This window comes from Kryptolebias marmoratus, linkage group LG8 (assembly GCF_001649575.2).
Source record: "Kryptolebias marmoratus isolate JLee-2015 linkage group LG8, ASM164957v2, whole genome shotgun sequence".
Lineage (NCBI taxonomy): Eukaryota > Metazoa > Chordata > Actinopteri > Cyprinodontiformes > Rivulidae > Kryptolebias > Kryptolebias marmoratus.
The window spans coordinates 11,511,466-11,530,726 of NC_051437.1; the positions used below are offsets into that span (position 1 = coordinate 11,511,466).

The 19,261-nt window shown below is 40.5% G+C and overlaps 1 protein-coding gene across 4 annotated transcripts in view; it reads right to left on the reverse strand.

Annotated features, from left to right (window-relative positions):
* The window catches only part of LOC108232068 (nuclear receptor coactivator 3), a 62,856-nt gene extending 51,207 nt beyond the window's left edge, over positions 1-11,649 (reverse strand). For 2 of the 4 annotated variants that reach the window (XM_017409621.3, XM_017409622.3), the window contains exon 1: positions 11,505-11,649. The gene's annotated coding sequence lies outside the window, so the exon portion shown is untranslated. The remainder of the gene's footprint in view (positions 1-11,504) is intronic. The other 2 variants (XM_025004467.2, XM_017409623.3) reach the window with 1 other exon arrangement.
* Between the last annotated feature and the right edge of the window lie 7,612 nt (positions 11,650-19,261).

Sequence of the window (19,261 nt, forward strand, 5' to 3'; positions counted from 1 at the left end):
CCCCCCCCCCCCCCCCCCCCCACCACCACTCCATCCTTCATCTCGCACATGTTTACTCACACACGGACCTGCGCCGAGAGAAAAGAAAGCACTTTTATTATCGTTAATATTCTGTAAGGACAGGCAGCTTTACGTTGATCAATTTGGCCTAATTGCGGAGACGTGGACACGTGCGGCCGAGGCAGCCAGCCGGTCGTGTTCCTGTCAGGATGAAAGACAGCTGAGAGGACAAAGAGCGAGGAGAGGCAGACGAAGAGGAAAAAGATAAAAAACAAAAGAAAGAAGAAGAAAAAAAAAAAATCAAGAGTGAGCCACAAGTTACAAAACAAAACAGAACAGGGAAAAGCGCATTGAGATGGGCACTTGACATTCCTCTCACAGAGGAAATAGCTCTCAGAGAAAAAGCAGCAGAGGACATGAGCTGCACTGAGGCATTCGAGGGGAAAGAAAGAAAACAGAAAGTGAGGATACACTGCACAAACCTGACAGCCCATCAGCTCAGCCCACACATCTCTCTCCCCCCTTCAGTCACCTCCCTTCAACCATCTTCAATACTAGTTAATCATCCGTCCCCAATTAACTGCTTTTCATCGACCAACTTTTACTCAAAATGTTTTATAGAAACGATTAAATAAAAACTAAAACAGAAATAGATCTTCTTTGAGCGGTCGCTGTTTGCTGTTAGTGTAGATAATTACAAATAAGGAGACCAGCTAATGCTGCTGACCGGCTATTAATGCAGGGTTGACAAGAGCAAGAATAATAAACAACCCTTAATCAGATTTAACAATAATTGGTAATAGTTTATCAATTTGGGAACCATGTTATGTTACAGGTAGATATCTGAAACTAAAGTTCATCAGTTGCTCAACATGAATTGCTTGTCCACAGTTGGACTTTTTTTTGTTAAACATATCGCAATTAGTCCCAAATTAGCTATTAATTTACATCAACCGCACATTTATATTGTCTGTCTTTTACCCAATGATGATGTTCACAGCTCTGGTTCTAAGGCAATCACTAAAGATTGCATGTGAAAATACCTGATTTTAGGGCCACAACAGTGAACAACAGTTTGTTTTTATAAACTTCAAGCCACCTAGAAGTTATTAAATGATCTGTATCAAGTTGATGAAGCTACTGAGATGGACCTGCACGCCTCCAAACATGAATCAAAACCTCTCGTCACCCTTGCTTACATCACTTCACTAATGAAACTAGCATTTCTTAAAGGAATGCCTATCACCCGCCGCCTGGCATGGCAAAGATTTAGACACGGATCTCACTCGATCTGTTAGTATTCAGAACATGTGTTAGGAATGAGTCTCACCTGCCACCACCATTTACCTTCAATATCTGTAGAAATGACTGAGTTACAGGGATTTTTGTGTTTGCTAGAGGTGCAGCTACATGACTGCCCACATTTCATGGTGGCAGGCAATAATACACAGAGTGGAGACAATGTTACACAGAGTTTTATTTTTTGCCCCTTACAGCCATTATTGTAACTTAAGTTTTATTAATTGGGATTTGCAAGTTTTGTTCTTGCTTTCTTGTTGTAGACCTGTGCAGAAAAGATTTTCGGCTGCTTTTTTCCCTCCAAATTCATATGAAAACAATAAAGCTGGACTGTTTTTTTTTGTGAAATTACTCTGATATTTATCTTAGTTTTTGTTAAGAAAATCATGACAGCAAAATATGTTATGCTCTTTTATTCAGCTAAAACTGTACTAGAATAATTTGACTTGTTTAACACTTTGCTCCTTGTAAAAGTTTAAAATGTAAAACCTTACAACTAAAAAAAAAAAAAGAGGGTGACCTAAAATTGCCTTATCTAAATGAGTGTTTTGTTTTAAATCCTATAATTATGAAGGAATGACTGTAACTCTTAGGCTCAATCTCCAGTTTGTTTTCTTTCATCCCACATATACTAAAGGGTGTTTTTTGGAACAGCAATAAGCTCTTATCAGCAGGAACATTACTCCACAAGACAAGTGGGAAACAAATCCAAAATATCACCTTACAGTAAATACTACAAGTCATCTCCATTTGTTGACGAGGGACTCCGCTGCTCGGCAAAACAAGACGAAGCTGGGTTTCCGTTTGAGATACTTGTTGAACCCACTCCGCAGTTTTCAACTTTAAAAAATTAACTTACTAGCAAAATCAGAACACTGGTAACCGGCGGGCTGTGGTAATCACATGGTTTTTGTCTTCTCTGCCTACAAGTTTGAGGCCTTTACAAGCAAAGCATTTAAAAATAAACTCTTTTAACATCTGAAGTGGAGCAAAGCGAACAGTCAGATCCTAAAGTTGAACACAGTTGACTGACATGAACAAAACAGGCGGCTTTATAAAGTGTTCAGAACTGGCAGGAACCTGTGACTCACTGATTAAAAGACCCTTAAAATGTTAATAACTGCTGTGTGGTAGGAGTGGGGGGGTCAAATCTATTTTTAGAGGTATCGCACCGCAGACAAATGTCAGAAACCAACTTCGTTCATCTGTGTCGCCGCTTTAGGAGAGTCAGCAGAGGAGTTGCTGCGCGGTTCTGTTTGTCCTAGTAGAGTTACCGTAGTTTCCTGTGGTATTCCGGTAAAGTTGTGCGTTTTCACATCTATTTCATTTTTATCCTTCACTGAGCCCTGAAGAATACATGTCTGTAAATAATAGCTGAAGTTATAACATGACTGTCTTCAGCAATCACTTTGAAGCACTTTGTTTTGTGTATGAATTTCCAGTGATAAACAGGATGCTAATCGTGTTAGCTTCTCTATGGAGTTTTCAATGTTACATTAGCATCTATGCTAACTGTTGGTCAGTAGCCAGTAATAAATAGGATTTGTTGACATATGCTATTGTGCACTCTTTATTAGGCATGAATAAATAAATATTTATGTCTGTAAAATACTCCACACTGATTTAAGTTTCAAGATAATCTATAATTGTTTTACAATCATCACATCACAGTCCTCTGAATCGTAATCGAGTCGTATTGTGAGGTGTTTAAAGATTTCCAGATCTGGCATGTTGTTCACATCATATAGTGGGCCATTTGCATCTTTTAATTGTGATGACAGCAAGAAGCACTATGGAAGAAAAGAGGAGTTTTTAGAAGAAGTGTGATGTGATGTTACTTGAGGAAATTAAGGGTACTGCCAATCACTGGAGCTACTTTGACAGATAGCTAAACATTCTTGCTGAGCACGCACACAGCACTTATTATAAAAGTCCTTCTCTAATAACTTATAAATCAGAATATTTAACTTGCTAAACTTAAAACTTGTACATAAATATTTCAGGAACATAATAAAGAGTCTGTCCCTTCATCCCAGTCCAAAGGAGCAATGGACTGAAATAAATTTTCTTATCCTGCCTAATTTAAGAAGGAATGCGAATATAGTAGCAGAAATGAATATTGTACAAAATCTGAAAAGGTAACCATCTTCATTTCCACCTCTGTAAAGTTCAAGCTTTTCTTGTGGGTTGAGTTTACGTACAGAGGTGTTCATCATTTAATAAATAATTTACTAAGTTTGAGTCACATGTTCGAACTAAACCAGTTTGGTTTTTGCTAAAAGTTAGTTTCCGATGCCGCCCTTTGTTTAAAGGGACTAAAGTGAACGTGACAGCCTAGAACATACTCTGAACGTGAGGCTCTAACTATTTAAATCGTGTGTAACAAGAATTTTCCCCATCCTTACATCAACACAAACACAAAAAAATGTTTTCTGGATTCATTAGACAATTCTCTAATTTAAAAAAAGGAGCTAAAGTTTAGTTTAGTTTGATCTAGTTTAATATTTTGCACAATAAAAAAGAAAATCATGACGTAATACACAAGAAACATGAGAAATTAGAAAACCGTTCGATGAAACCAAGCAAACATCCATGACAAGAGGCTTAAAACTGTATAATCAAATACAAGAAGAGACAAAACCTCTGGATGTTTTTTGTCAAATAAGCACTGTTTTCTGTTTGCTCTTGCAGAGGCCTGAGACTGCGTCCGAAGCCGCGGCTCGTTGAACCTACGTGTAAAATTTCAGTCCAAACCAGGGAGGATTCACATCGCTGCTCTGTTCTTGAAAAACCTCAGGGCTTAATACCTGCAGCGCCTTCATCCACATAACGTAAAGCCACTTTGTAAGAACTTTGGCTGCATTTGTAAGCAAGACCATGACACAAAGAAAAAGCAACAAAGTGTCTCAGACAAGGTGTACTGGAAGCCAAATAATAAAACAACGTGTGGGAGGAAGATCTCACTCTTGGCAACTGTCCATCTCAAAGGTCACTGGAAGTTTTGTTAGGCAACTTTGGAAAAAAGGGAAAGTAAAAGAAAATTCTACATTTTCTGAAAAGTCCAAATAAGCAGATAAAAAATACAAAAATAAAAAACCAAACAGATTTTGCTTGATGCTCAGTTCTGGAACTACAGCTCTGTCTCATCAGTGTGCTTAGTTTTCAGTACGCATTTGCGCTTTACTAAGAGGGTTTCTAAGATTAGTGCAAGAGTTTCCGGCTGAACTTAACCTATTTCCAAGAAGGATGGAGAAAGAGAAATTTAAAGAGGTCAGGACTTCAGCCAGCACCGACAGTATCCAGAAAACAACATTTTTATTCGGCCAACGCCTTCATGATTCGCATTTATCTGGCTGCAAACAGCAGTTTACACACTAGACTTTTAACTTGTAGTAGTTATGCATGCTAAATCTTGTGTTGCATTTGTGTTTTACACTCTGCAATTAGACAAGTTGTTGATTTAAAACAGTCAGCCTACAGCTTTAACATTTCACTCCATCATAATTGTTCTGTTTGTAGACATTAGAGTACAGTTTAAATATAGTGTCCCGTACAGATATCAGCTCTCATGGTGCAAACTGATTCGCCAATGCTGAGAAATAATATCTCTGTGTGGCTTTTATCACTTCCTGCGCTGTCTCGGCACAAAAAAAAGAAGAGCAACAGCTTCCTGTAGAGGCACTGAAGGATAAACTCCATCGCTGACGGCGCTGTGGTGTAACTTACAGTCACCACTACAAACAGTACAATCAGCAGCATAACATCAGTAACGGGGAATGGAAGTTAAAGATGTGGAGCACTTGACGATACATTTATCTCTCATGTTTAATGAACTAAACACAAAGCTCTCAAGGACAAACTCTTGAGTACTTTGAGTGGAGAGAGACGTGAAAGCAGGTGAGATGTTGCTCAGCGCGAGCAGTGAGTTCTGCAGTAAAAGCAGCTGACTGAGATGACAAATGTAAAGCTAACCCATACAGCAAGATCCCCTGCTAAACCCCCCATTTCTTTATCTGGAGAGTAGCCGCACTGTGTGCAAAATGTGTCTCCGATTAACTCTGCTTTACAGTGTCTAGATCTGGAGGAGAGCCCTGAAGGTTTGCAAGCATTGACTTAAAAGGAGCTAAATTCTGACACATCTGAATTTCTTTGAGTTTTACTTCAAGTTAATACCTTATAAAACTTTCACTCGGGCTCAAGTTTCTGAGCAGTCTGGAAAAAAGGTTTTGCTCAAAACGGTTCTATATGTCTCAGGCTCGTCTCCCAGCTCCTGTCGAGAGGACAATCAACACAGCGTGGTCCTGTGGGGAAGTACTTATAAGATGATCCTCGGAAACTGATTTCTGCCACACGCCTGCCTCAAGCGGAGGAGTTCAAGCATCTCGACTGATGGTAGGATGGGGCGGGAGATGGATCGAGGGATCTGGGTCTCCTCTGCAGCAATGAGGGCGTTGCTGTGGAGCCGAATAGAAAGGAAAAGTTCTCGTTTTACTGGTCCGTCTACGTTCTAACCTCCACCTTTGGTCAAGAGGTATGGATTATTACCAAAAGAACAAGATCCTGGACACAAGCAGCTGAAATGAACTTCCTCTGTCGGGTGGCTGGACTCAACCTCAGAGATAGAGTATGGAACTCCCTCATATGGGGGGAGCTCGGATTAGAGCCACTGCTCCTCTGCATCAAAAGGACTCCACTGAGGCGGTTCGGGCATCTGATAAGGATGCCTCCTGGGTGCCTCCCTCTGGAGATTTTCCAGGCATGCTCCATTGGGAGGAGACCCAGAACTTGCTGGAGGGATTATATATCCTCTCTGGCATGGGAACACCTTGGGAACACCTTGGGAACACCTTGGGATCTCTCAGGAGGAGCTGAAGAGTGCCTCTGGAGAGCTTCCCATATTTAGAGTTGTTGTAGGTGTCGAAAACCCTTTTTAATTTAGTTTCTATACCTATAGCATGCTTAAGCTGTATTTTTATTGTCAATATATGTATGGATACTTCTGACGCATTTTGGACCAAATTGTACCAAGAGTTTGCATAAATGTGTGATTGCAGGTGAAAATTCACACATTTTATTGCAATTTTGGATTTCCAAACTAGCCCACAAAAGTTGCAGGCCAGTAAGTCAAAGAGTTTAATCGTTTCAATAAATCAGAAAATATTACTTGAATTAGGTCATTTAACTTGAACACGGTAACTCTATAGAGCTTATTACTCAACTGCAATAAAACAGAAGTAGCTGGTGGCTTAAAAACAACTAAATGGGGTCAGACCATTTTTATCTGTGTTTCCACTGTGATCTGCAGTGCTGGTATCGTGAGGTAAACTGGTTTAATGACTTCTAGTTAAATATTTGTCTGATGAACATATCTGAGATAGCAGTAATCAGAAAAAAAAAGTACCCTGAGAAGAAGGCGGTGTATTTCAGCATCATTTAAACAAATCAGCAGCGTGGTACCTTCCCACAGGATTGTGCTGAAATGCAAATTTTCCTATTTGTGCTTCAGAACATAAGTGCTCCGATACCGTGGAGATGATTGTCTGAGGCTCACCTTTATGGAGAACCTGGAGACACGAGGTTTGACTGAGTAACTGTGAACTCAGTTGAGTTGAACAAGACACAACATGCATGGAGAGTCTACATGCTTAGCTACATACGAACAAAATGTATTTCTGAACCTTTATGTTTGCCGGTGTTGCCTCAGGGTTGGTCGAAGTATTTTTTACTGTCTTGCTACTAAAAAAAACAAAAAAAACCCAGCATGCACCTATCTCTGCTGGCACAAAGCTTACATAACTTAAATGATTTAAAAGCTAAAAGTTACCAAAAACAACAAAGCAGATTACAGACATCTTCATACTAACAAATACAATACAGATAAACCTTGTAATTTGTCTAATTTTCTGCTTTTACCTCCTAGTCGCAGCTCCACCTTCAAATCAACCTCTGCAGCTCCCTCTGCACTTTTTTTTCCCCACTTATTGAAATTAAAAGGAGTAACAAGAATTTAAATGTTGAGTTTACAAACAGTCTGCACTGCAAATTGACTCTAGCAGATTTTAAAAGCTAGAGTACACATTTAAAGTGAGACTTAAAGACGTCGTTAAGGTTTTAGGAGTACTTGACCATTTAGAAATGCTCCAACATTGCAAATGCAGTCATCTAAAACAGTAAAGCAGACTTAAAATAGAAACACAGAATAAATACTAAAACAAGATAATGATGGAATACTCATACCAAACACTTACCATCATTCTCACTGTCAACTAATACCAATCACTTTCTTGACTTTCCCACACAAGATAAATAGATTTTTTTTTTTTGTAACAACCCAAATTCTGAAACAAATTGCACATTTCTCAGTTTAGGAATTTGATATGTTTACTATGTTCCACTGTAAATAAAATGTGGGTGTAGAAGACTAGCAAATCAATTCTGATCTTTTTTTACATTTTACACAACATTCCAACTTTTTCAGAATTGGGCTCGTATCTGGATGAAACCTTTAATAATGCTTGTGGTGTAAAAATAAGACAGCAAGTTCCAGGGCTGCATTTTGTGAAAATGAAAGGTCGGGTTGGGGTCAGTTAGAGGCGCACCAGACAGAGGATCGTGCAGAAAAGAACGCAAACAATTTGAGTCTAAAAAACTTCATTATTCCCCGAGAGAGAAGATACGACGGATGAGATCAACCAGACAGCAGAATGCACACAAAAGACAAAAGTCTAGGACTGAATTCCAGCAAGGGCCTCCACCTGAACCACCCCCTCCCACTCACACACCTCCTCCCACGTCCTTCTCATCCACACACTCAGCTACGCGGGTGTGTGAGGTCCTCAGCAGCCCTGCCCCCAGTGCCTGACCCAGTCACCAGCATCCCCTGCTAACCTCTGCCCCCCCCCCTTTTCCCCTTTCAGCAAACATAATGCATCACTGTCATCCTCCTCCTCCTCATCAATACGCTCAGCTCGCCGTCGGCCGAGTGAGAACCCCCCCCCCGCCGCGAGGTTTCCACGGTTCTGCCTGTCCACGCTCGCGTGGGTTCCTCGTGACCGGGCTGTGGGTGTGTGCGCGACTGCACATGTGCAGACAGAGTCTCGAGCCACAGAGTTGACAGTAAATCTGTCAGAAGGGCTAAGCTGCTGATTGTCATCGCAAAGCAACCCCCCCTACCCACACACACACACACACACACTTGTGCAAAGGGAGCGTCAGAAACATAAAGGTGACACAGTTGGTCCAAAGCAGAAGATCACAACATCAGTGTGTTGTACAGAACCTGCTGGCACTGACACTGATGGGAACGCACTTGAACAGTGTGGTAAGATTAACAGAATAGGAAGCCATTGATGACGTCATCATTTTCTAAATTAACATCTATGTGCAAAATTATTTCCACCACAGTTTCCCTGAAACCAAGGTGACCTCTTTAAATGACGAATAAAGAGAACTGGTTGGCTGGTACCTCCATGCACAGCTGCCAGTTCACCGCGTCATTTTCTGCAGCTCGGACATCAATTAATAGTTTAAATATTTCAGCATTATTGTCATGGTCTTAAAAATCGGTGACGTAAAGGTGGGCGACAGTGTAAATGCCTGTGTGTGGGCGTGTGTATTTGTTTATCCACCTGTTAGCAAAATATCTCATGAACCAGAAGCCCAATTTTCATGAAACTCGGAGAATCAATCATTGGCTGTACAGCTAAAACTGAGCAACTTTTGGAGTAAACCTAATTCAAGATGGACACCACAGCTAATAAACAGTTGCCAACACAAAAATGGCTGTAACTCAGTTAGTTTTACAGATACTGTTGAGGGTTTGTGTGGTAGTAGCTGAGAGTCATCCTCAACGCATACACTGAAAGCTAACTGGGGTTGCAAAATTCCAGGAATTTTCAAAGTTGGAAACTTTTCCATGGAAAATAATGGGATTTTGGGGGGAGAAACTGCAACAAACCTGGAATTTAAACTACTGAAGGTTGGTCTTTAAAGTTGCATAATAATATATTTGGGGAAAATATTAATCTTGACTAAAACAAACAGATTCCATTGCAGTGAGAGGAACCACACCTTGAAAAATGATAAACTGTCACCTGGACATGTAGGGACATGGGAATAGTTGGAAATATGTTAAATTCAAGTTACTGAAACTTGTTTTGTTTTTATGCAGATAAAAATTACATAAAAAGCCAATATAATGAACACACATGTTAATAGTTTTGTTCCGAAATGTGATATTGTCTGTGCATAAATTTAGACATTTCAGTGCTTTTTTGTGATATGCAATTTACTACTTTTTTTTTGTTTTTATGTTTAAAAACTTCATATAATGTAATTTGTTTTTGTTTAGAGCTGTGTTCATGAGTTTACAAAAAGACACTAAGAACAAAAAGAACTGTAAAAATGTTCAAAATCCATTGTTCTCTAAAAGTTGTGACACCACCAACCAATGACACAATCACAAATTTATTATCTGCCTATGACAAAACAAAATGTTTGTTTGGTTATAATATGGTTTGTTTAAATTACCCCCAAATTCTACTTAGTTCACATAATTGCCACATGTCTCATGGAAAATTCCTGGGAAGTTTCCGGACATTAATCGGAAATTTCCCGTCCTTTTTGCACACGCGGCGCCAACAAATCCCAACTGTTGAACTTTTCTAGTCGACCCAATTCAAGATGGCGACCACAGCTAAACCTAGGCAGATGTAAACATGTCCCTAACTCAGTCGATTTTACAGATACTGAGCTAAAATACGGTGCAGTTGAGCACACACTCAGGGCACCAACAGGTCAAACAAGATCTTTGTTTAAAACTCCGACAAGAAAGGAACCCTGGTTTGAGCTGTGCTGGTAATACCTAAAAACTGCAACCATTAAGGATTTAAATATATATATATATATATTCGAGAAAGGTTAAAAGGGTAAAAAGAACGTCTTTTCAGGGTTTTGTACAAAGAAAGTAAGCTTTTAAAGACACACTTTCCACTCCTAATTTATAGATTTTGTCTCTTGTAAACCAAATACCTCTTTCTGTCCTGAACACACAAGAACACTTTGCTGTAGACAAAATATTGTGACAGATAATGAAAATAATTCTTAAATGCAGCCATACACAGGCACTAATTTAAACTTGGACTCCAATGTGATTAACAGGAGCTCACATCTGGCACCTGCAAGTTACCACTGGCACACACACACACACACACACACACACAACTGCAGCTTTACAATCCATTCAACTTCAGTTTACACACACACAGAGGAGGAGACTGACATTATTCAGAGAGACGGTGCTGTTGTAGGGCTCTTGTGTCATGCTCAAGGACATGGTGCTTTGCATGTGTGGGCACACACACACACGCGCGCACACACCAACCCAAGCTGGCGGTGTCAGGGATCAACCCGGGGGTGCGCGCACAGGGCTGCCCCCTGAAGTCACACTCCTGCACGTCTCTGGCAGAGACGAGCACCGAGGACAGGTTAATACGGGGTTGTAACGGGAAACACTCCCCCCTTCACGCGTTTAAAGACCATCTCCTCGCGCTGGGCTTTCAGCGCAGCAGAAAACACCACTTTCCCCCCTGCTCCTCACACAGTCAGCATCGTCTGCCCGCTTCCTACTTTACAAGCTCCGAGAAAGAAAAAAAGCACTGTAAACACACACACACAGCGGAATCTTTGTGCAAACATGACACACACACAGCTGAGTGGGTCCGAACACGCTCGACCAACAAAACATTTGGGTTCAAATTTCCTCATGATGTTGCAACACCCTCAGGCTCGGGTTCCAATCTCGGACAAAGCGCTTTAAAATAAAACAATAAACTCTCCCGTCACAAAACTTGCCGCATGTTCGGTCTTTTTTTTATTTTTTATTTTATTTTAAATACTTGTGTGATCCAGCAGCAGCAGCAGCTTGCGCGTGAACCGGAGCAGCTCAAGTTGATTAAACGCCGGTTCCGTCACACCTACATAACACCTATTAATGTGCACTTCAGAGGTGCGGGCGGCGGGGGGTGATTCCTGGCTGTCACGCACGAGCAGACCCCGCACCGCACCGATGCCAATATTGTGTGCGTGCACCGCCGCTGGAAGCCAAACTCTGTTACGTTTCCGACTTCTGTTCTGTCGACACGCGAAGCCGAAGCGACGCGGCGTGAAATCCGCCGAAAGGCTGCACGAGCGCAGCGCGGTCTTACCTCGCGAACGCGTTATCTCTCAGCCCGGAGCGGTAATTTCTTCTTTACACCATTAACTCTCCGCCATCTTCGGCACTGTTTGTTTAAATGGGAAACACTCCCGGAGCCTCCAAGAAGCCAGTTCTGTAAGTTGAGGCCAAGGCGGCGCCGGGGCTTCTGGGTAATGGAGTTCGCGTCGAGCGAGCGCCGCGCTCCCGGCCGCTCCGGCCGACACGGATGCGGACTACAAACAGGACTTAACGCCGCCGCACGGAGGAGGAGGAGGAGGAGGAGGAGGAGGAGGAGGAACCGTCTGTCTAGCAGCCTGCTGAGACAGATGATGCCACGGCGGGTTTTTATCAGAAAAGACACGAAAAGGAAACACTAAAATGTGTTAACTTTTAAAATGTAAAAATCCAGAATTTCTACAAAAAAAAGGCCCTTTTCACAGGAGGGGAGACACAGACAAGAGCTAAAAACTTAAACGCATTCAAATTAAATTAAATAAAAGAAGAATTTTCAACAAATAGCAGAATTCGGTGCATTGATAAGTATGATTGTAAAGGATTAATCGCTGATTTCAAGCTGAACTCACGGATCTACACCAGCATATCGCAGCTCACAGGTCCATTTTCAATCAACAGTTTCAAGATCTGTTTACTTTGCTCTTCATGAAATGTTTGAGACGTGTCACCTCCAGTTTGTATCACCTCTGAACTCTTCTCTAAAGACAGAAAGAAAAACAAAAAAGAACAGAGACTGCTGGGTTTAGCTCTGAATACACTGTGCAAAGACATTTTGATGATTCTGGAGTAAAATCCTCACTTGTTCTTAAAACTATGGTACTTCTATACTGTAATAGTTTACTATGATCTATAATAATATCCTATTTCTACATTATATCTTTTTATAAGCAGATTTTTTTCTCTTTCGGTTGCTCCCTTGGGGGTTGCCACCTCCATCCCATCCTCCTCTGTCACACACTGACCCTCTGCATATCCTCCTTCACTACATCCATGAATCTTCTCTCAGCTCCATATTCAACATCCTTTGTCCAGTATATCGACCATCCTTCCTCAGCACGTCCAACCCATTTCAGCCTCTCTAACTTTGCCTCCAGCCCCGTCGACCTGAGCTGTCCCTCTGATTTTTAAATCCTGATTATTTTGGTCGCTCCCAGTGAAAATCTTTGCGTCTTTATCTCTGCCACCTCCAGCTCCACCTCAGGTCCTTTTGTTAGGGACACCATCTTAAAACAGTACATCACAGCAGATCTCACGTCCATCTTGTAAACCTTCCTTTTAAACACACGCATAGATTGTGTTTTGCTTCTCCTGACTCTTCCACCCGCTCCCTGCTCTCACTGTGGATCAAGATGTTGTCTGCAAACATCACAGTCCACAGGAAGGCCTGCCTGACCGCATCTGTCAACCTGTCCGTCATCATAGCGAACAAGAAAAGGCTCATTTCTGATCCCCGAAGTAATCCCACCTCCACCTTAAATCCATTTGTCACTCTTAACACACACCTGCCTCACTGTCCTGCACTACTTTCACATACTTCTCCACACCGACTTCCTCAAACACAGTTCCTCTCCTGGCCCCCTGTCACATACTAGTCTGTACACGTAATGAAAACTACAAAATATAATTTAAATTTCAGACATTGGTGAAGTTTTAACATGAACACAATGCAACCTTTTCAATGGCAATTTATAGGCAACATTTGATATTACGGCTTCCAATTTTAAACAAACAAAACATTCATTTATAATAAAAAAGTCTCTTGGAGTGTTTAGCCTTTAGCTATAAAGTCATTTTTAACAGTAAATAATGCTGTTCTGTTGAGGGGGGTGAGGCATTTTCCTGCTCAAAGTGCATTCCAGTTTACAGTGTGACATCCTGTCATATGAAAAGTAGGTGATGCATTAAGAACAGATTCATTTACATATTTCGGCTCAACTATCCAAAGCAACAGACAGTGAGTGGGGATGAGCGTCAGGGGCGACCTGTGGCAGGTGGACAGCAGCTAAAGTGAAAGGAAATGTTTACAAGACGGTAGCAGGAGCAAGAATGATGTACAGTTTGGATAATGCAGCACGGAATAAAATGTATGAAGCAGAAAGCAGAGGATAAGTTTTTTGTTGGGATTGATCAGGATTAGAAATGAGGATATCAGACCGACAGCTCAGGTTGAGGAAAGAGACGAGGCTGAAATGGACTGGTGCAGAGAAAGAAGAGTGATATATTGTTCAACAGATGTTATAGATGCAACTTCCATTCAGGATGAAAAAGGACGGCTGCAGAAAAGGCTCATAGTTGTACAAGAAAAAGGCATAATGGGCAAATGATAAAAAAAAAAAAACAACCTTGGGTGAAATGAAGGCAGTTGATTTTCTAAAAAGAGCTGCTGAAAAAGGACAAATGATCACATTCTACACTGAGTTTAGAGTGAGAATCGTTTTCTTTGTGCTCCTCGCTGAAAACATTCAAACTCAAACTTTCTGTTGTGCAGAAAACGTGGAGAAAGAAACTAAGGCTAAGTCGCAGCTGCACAATGTATGAACTGTTGGGGGAAATGCTTTGAAAGCTGTAAGTTATTTCACATTGGAAAAAAAAAAGTTGAACAACTGTTCATCTTCAGGGCTGTTCAGGAGAGAAACCTGGGTTGATTAAGTGTGGAAATAAAAAAAAAATACAAAGAATTGGTAGTTCAACTAATCTGAAGGCACCCTTCACCATGGATGATGATCAGCCAGAATGTATGTGGTCTTTGCAGGGTCTTGATGAGGTGTTCAGGTGTGTATGTGTGACAGATCCACATTGGTTCTGAGCACACAACCTCTGCATTGAGGTCAAGGTGGTTTATCATGATGGCGGGGTCCTGAGTGGAGCGTTGGTGGCAGAATGTCCATGACATGGGACCTGCAGGCACCAGTGAGGCTTGGCTGTCAGAATATGAAGCAGGACTGGCCACGCTGGTCTCATGCCTATAGGCTACAGCTATGATCATGACAAGGTTGGGGAAACAATGTAGCGCGTACATGATAGGAGGTAGGGTCGTGTCAGTGTGGCGTGAGGTCAAACCAAGCTACATCCTGATTGTTGTAGATCAATGCAGCATTGGACCCAAAGTGCAGGCATACGAGTTGAATGAATTAAAACAAAGGACTTTAATGATAAAATTATCATCTGATGTAGCGGTAAGAATACTACAGAACAAACCACTGGAACAAAAGAGCATCACTGGGAACCAGGAAGATAACTAAAGGAAACCAGCACAGACAAGCAATGGGAACTGACAATGAAGTAAAAAACAAAACAAAAAAAGGGTTATAATAATGTTGGGAGTGTGATTGTTTGATAAGGTACAGGTGAGCTGATTAACAGATGAGAAATTATGTCAAAAAGAGGCCCTAATGGAGAACAAAGCAAGGAGACACGAGGAAAATATAGTAACTAATGCAAAAGATGCAATAACAAATGGGTTAAAATACTCAGAATTTAAGGTGGTAAAAAAAACAATAGAAATACAGCAACCCAAAAAGCCACAACCATGACGCTGACATGTGAAAAACGTATTGGCAGGTAGGTTTTAAAACAAACAAACAAACAAACAAACAAAAACACAACAAGAATTACAAATCTGACAGTAAAGCTGGTGAAAAGCTCCCCGATAAGTGCTTCACAGAAAAACACCTCACAATGACCCCAGATGTGCTGCCTCAAAATAAAAGTAGTAGCTGGGAAGTGTAATAACAACACTAAATATAGAAACTGTATGATTTAACAAGAGAAACAAAAAACAGGAACGAGTTTACCGCTTGACATTTTCTGCACAGCTTCAGCACTGTGTAATTCTTTAATAACTATATTTAGGAGATATTTATTGCAAATTTCGTTGAAAAAACATTGCTTTAATGTGTACGTATGAATATGGATGAATAAGATGCTATTTATTTAAAGTCTCAAATATCAGTATGCTAGTCAAAACTCAAACCTATTAAATAAATAAATTTAATAACACTTTATACTCATTATATCAGCTGTTTGTATTGTTAGATGCTGATATGGGTAAATGTTTTCACTGTAGCAAAAACATATCTTTTTAAATTTGTATTTAACAAATTGTTTGGCTATAAAATATGGAATTTGTTGTTATGCATCAGGTTTAAAAACAAATACTTTTTCAAATCTACTTTGTGCCTTATAGCTGTAATATGCCATTTGTGAGTATGAACAAGTTGTGATAAGAACTTCTTTTCTTTCATGATTACTTAATTTGCAGCTCATAAAGTTCCTCTTTCACTTCCTAATACAAATAATAGGCAAGATCTTTTTTTTATAATATTTTGATTGTATTAAATGGTAACAAATGTCGCTGGAATATAAAAATAGCCCTGACATTTCCCTCCCTGCACTGTAAATATTTTGTTATATGTAACATGTATTTGTTACAGACTGTTGCAGTCGCTTACAGGCAGGCAAATGCTAAATGTCACTTCACATCCCGCAGTCTTTTTTTATTTTATTTATTTTTTTGCTGCAGCTGGCCTTTATTGAACTGGCTTTGTTCCGCTGGAGGGGCTGCGACTTCTTCAGGCCATCTATCTCTTATAGATGAGGCCCGTCTGTGTGCTCCAAGTGTGAGCTGGCAGGGTCACCGACGAGCAGTGACGTCAGAGCTGGGCGGCCTGTGAGGGGGCACGCGTCCAGCCAGAGACAGATAGCAACAAAACCCATCGCCATGGTGACATCAGCCAAACAAGAGCACAGATAGATGGACACACGCACGCGAAGATGTGCGCACACATGCAGCGACTGAGAATCTTGTGTCGATGAGAGTGAGGGTAAAGGACGATGAAGGAGGGAAAAAGTGAGACTAGATGATGAGATTGTTGAAATCAGCTTGAAAGGACCCAACAAGAAGATCACAGATAATGAGAGATGGCGCTTATTGCTTCAGGAGGAGGAGAAGGGGGTGAAAAAAATCCCTGAAGGTGTTAAAGACGACCAAAGTGAAAATAAAAGCTGAAAGACCAAGAGTGTGTCAAGTGTGTGATGCAGGAAGAGGCTCCAGTAAATGCAGAAGTTCAACAGAATAATTAAAGTAATAATGAAAGTGACGAACGTAAGAGCTACAGCAAATTAAGGGGAGGTGACTGACAAACAAGACAAAACTGATTGTTCCACTTTTTAAAAAAACTGTAAATTTACCATAAAAGGAGGAGCAAAATAAGTGCTATAATTATGTAAGACTCTGTAGTCGTCTGTTAATGCTGGAAAAACAAAGCAACCTACAATAAAATGACTAAATTACAAAATGCTTTTAGTTGTACCTTAAACAGTATTATGCAGATATTAATTGATTTAATGCCTTGGCCTGCTAATAATGACATTTTCCCATGTGTACGATGGCAAACTCAAGTTTTCCGATGAAACCAATAAATGTTTCATTCTCAAGAAATGACACCCCTAAAATTATGTAATACAAACATTTATATAGCTTATATTTTAAACATTTTGCACAATTTAAGTGTGATGGATAAAATAGAGAGTAAATTTATTTCACGCATGCAGATGAACACACATTCACAAAAAGATTTAGTAGTTTTTCCAGGTGCAAATTTGGATTTTGCACATGCATCTAATTCACTAAGCCCTTGCAAAGGGACATGTGTGCCTCAAACTGTGCTGCCGACTGAACTCGGCAGCACAGTACAGCATTATGGACGCATTTAGGGCAAAATCTGCACATATTTATCTAAATATAAGCCAGTGCTAAAAGCAGCCAGTTCTTGTGAGTGACATGCATTTAGCATAAAAAAATGTACTACCTCCCAAGTGCTGGTGGTATATACATTTCACGAGGAAAAAACAGAGGAAGAGGAGCAATTTGCTGCAATGTTGCCTTCACAAAGACAGGGAGGCCACGTCAGGAAAGGTATAATTCATCTTTTTTTCTAATGATTAGTGTAAGACACTGTTGCATCTACAAATAAATTGTCAAAAAAAGCATCAAATTGGTTTACTCTATTTTACATTCAGATTACAAAACCTTATGATTGATGAACATTTCCGCATTGAGCAGAACTACACATGCAGAGGTTCATAAACAGAATCCTGAAATCAAACAACATTTAGTGACGATTAATAACAGCATATGTTTTTATAATAGCTATAAAATATATAAAACAATAGTTGATACTGTTTGTACTGTCATGTCATTGTAATTGACCTATTAGACATGTTTGTACACTGTAACCAGTGATAGATGGGATCAAAAGTCTCTGCTGCTGTTATTTTGTGGCTCAGAAGCTGGAAAAGTTGAGACCTGCTGGTTTGGACCACGAAGCTCTCTGCGATAGAACATTTGTTTCTTTTTGATGTGAGAATATGGAGCAAAAAACACATTTTTAGTAAATCTGAGCCCAATGCTTTCATTATGCAGTAATAGTCAAAATATTTGATCATTTTGCGTTTCCTTTCTGGCAGGTGAGACCCAGTGGGGCCTCAGCGAGCGCACCGTCTTAATTGGTTGCACCTGTGAGGGCGTGGAGGTGAGGTCCGGCTGAGAAAACCCTGCAGCAGGATTCCCAGCTCCTTCTGCCGCAGCTTTTCACAACGCTCATTAAAGGTGTGAATTTCTCCTGGCATCAAGCTTTGACCGCAATCGGTTAATGACTCAAATGCACAACAACTAATGATGCGTCTCAGTGTGCTGCACACATTTGATTATTCTCACTGCTCTTTCAAAGTCAGACGTTAAAATGGATTTCACTTCCTCAGTTCTTGTCAGTCAGTCGGTTTTCTGCGACGCCATTTTTTGTTGTTGTTTTATTAAATCCAAAAATATAATTTCAAACAATACATTTTTGTATTTCTCATTTCTGAATTTGACCTTACTGCCTCACATATGTCAGCAATATAATTAAAAAATAATAAAAATAACGATGAAGTTATTTTTCACTTTAATGTAATTTCAGCTATTTTTCTAAAAACTAGGGAACAAAATGACTTTTCACTGAACGAAATCAAAGGCAAAAAACAAAAAAACAAAACCTCCTCAAACACGGAGGAGCAAAAGGCAGAGATTGTCTTGACATCCTAAAGTGCAACCCATGTGTAAGTTCAAAATATTAAACTGTCATAAACATTAAAATAAAATTACTGCAGAATAAAACAGTACTTTTGTTCAAAGTCTGCTAAGAGAACATGACACAGAGAGAATAACAGGACAATTCAAACCTTCACAAAGCCTGAGAAGTAGCTGCAAACATGACATCCAAGTCCAGCAAATTGAGATTAGGAATACTGCCGACCGCAGGTGGAGAGCCTGGAAAACAGGGGAAGGTGAAGCAAATAACCTTCTCTGGGTTGGGCAGGGTGCCAGAGGTGAAAGTTTAATCTCAGAGGTGTAAGTGCCGGATTCTGAAGCTCTGGACGGGAGACGGGGCAGGTAGATTACAGACAACCCCATGCAGTTGGCCACCAGCTGGGTATCAGGTGATTGAGCTAACTGATGAACAGCATCAGCGGGAAAGTCTGATGTGGGCTTTGCACCTCCCTCCTCATGAAGACTTTACCAGCTGGAGTTTTCAGAACCCTACCAAACCAGTTCAGGCATGCAGTAGCCCAGCAGACCCCTTGCTGGCCTGAGTCTGCAGGCTCCAGTCAGCATCAGCTCGTGTAAAAAAGCTCCTCAGTCCTTGATAATACAGTATATCAGATGTGTGAAAGGTCTCCAAAAACTGGAAAGTGAAAAAACTACCTCTAAGT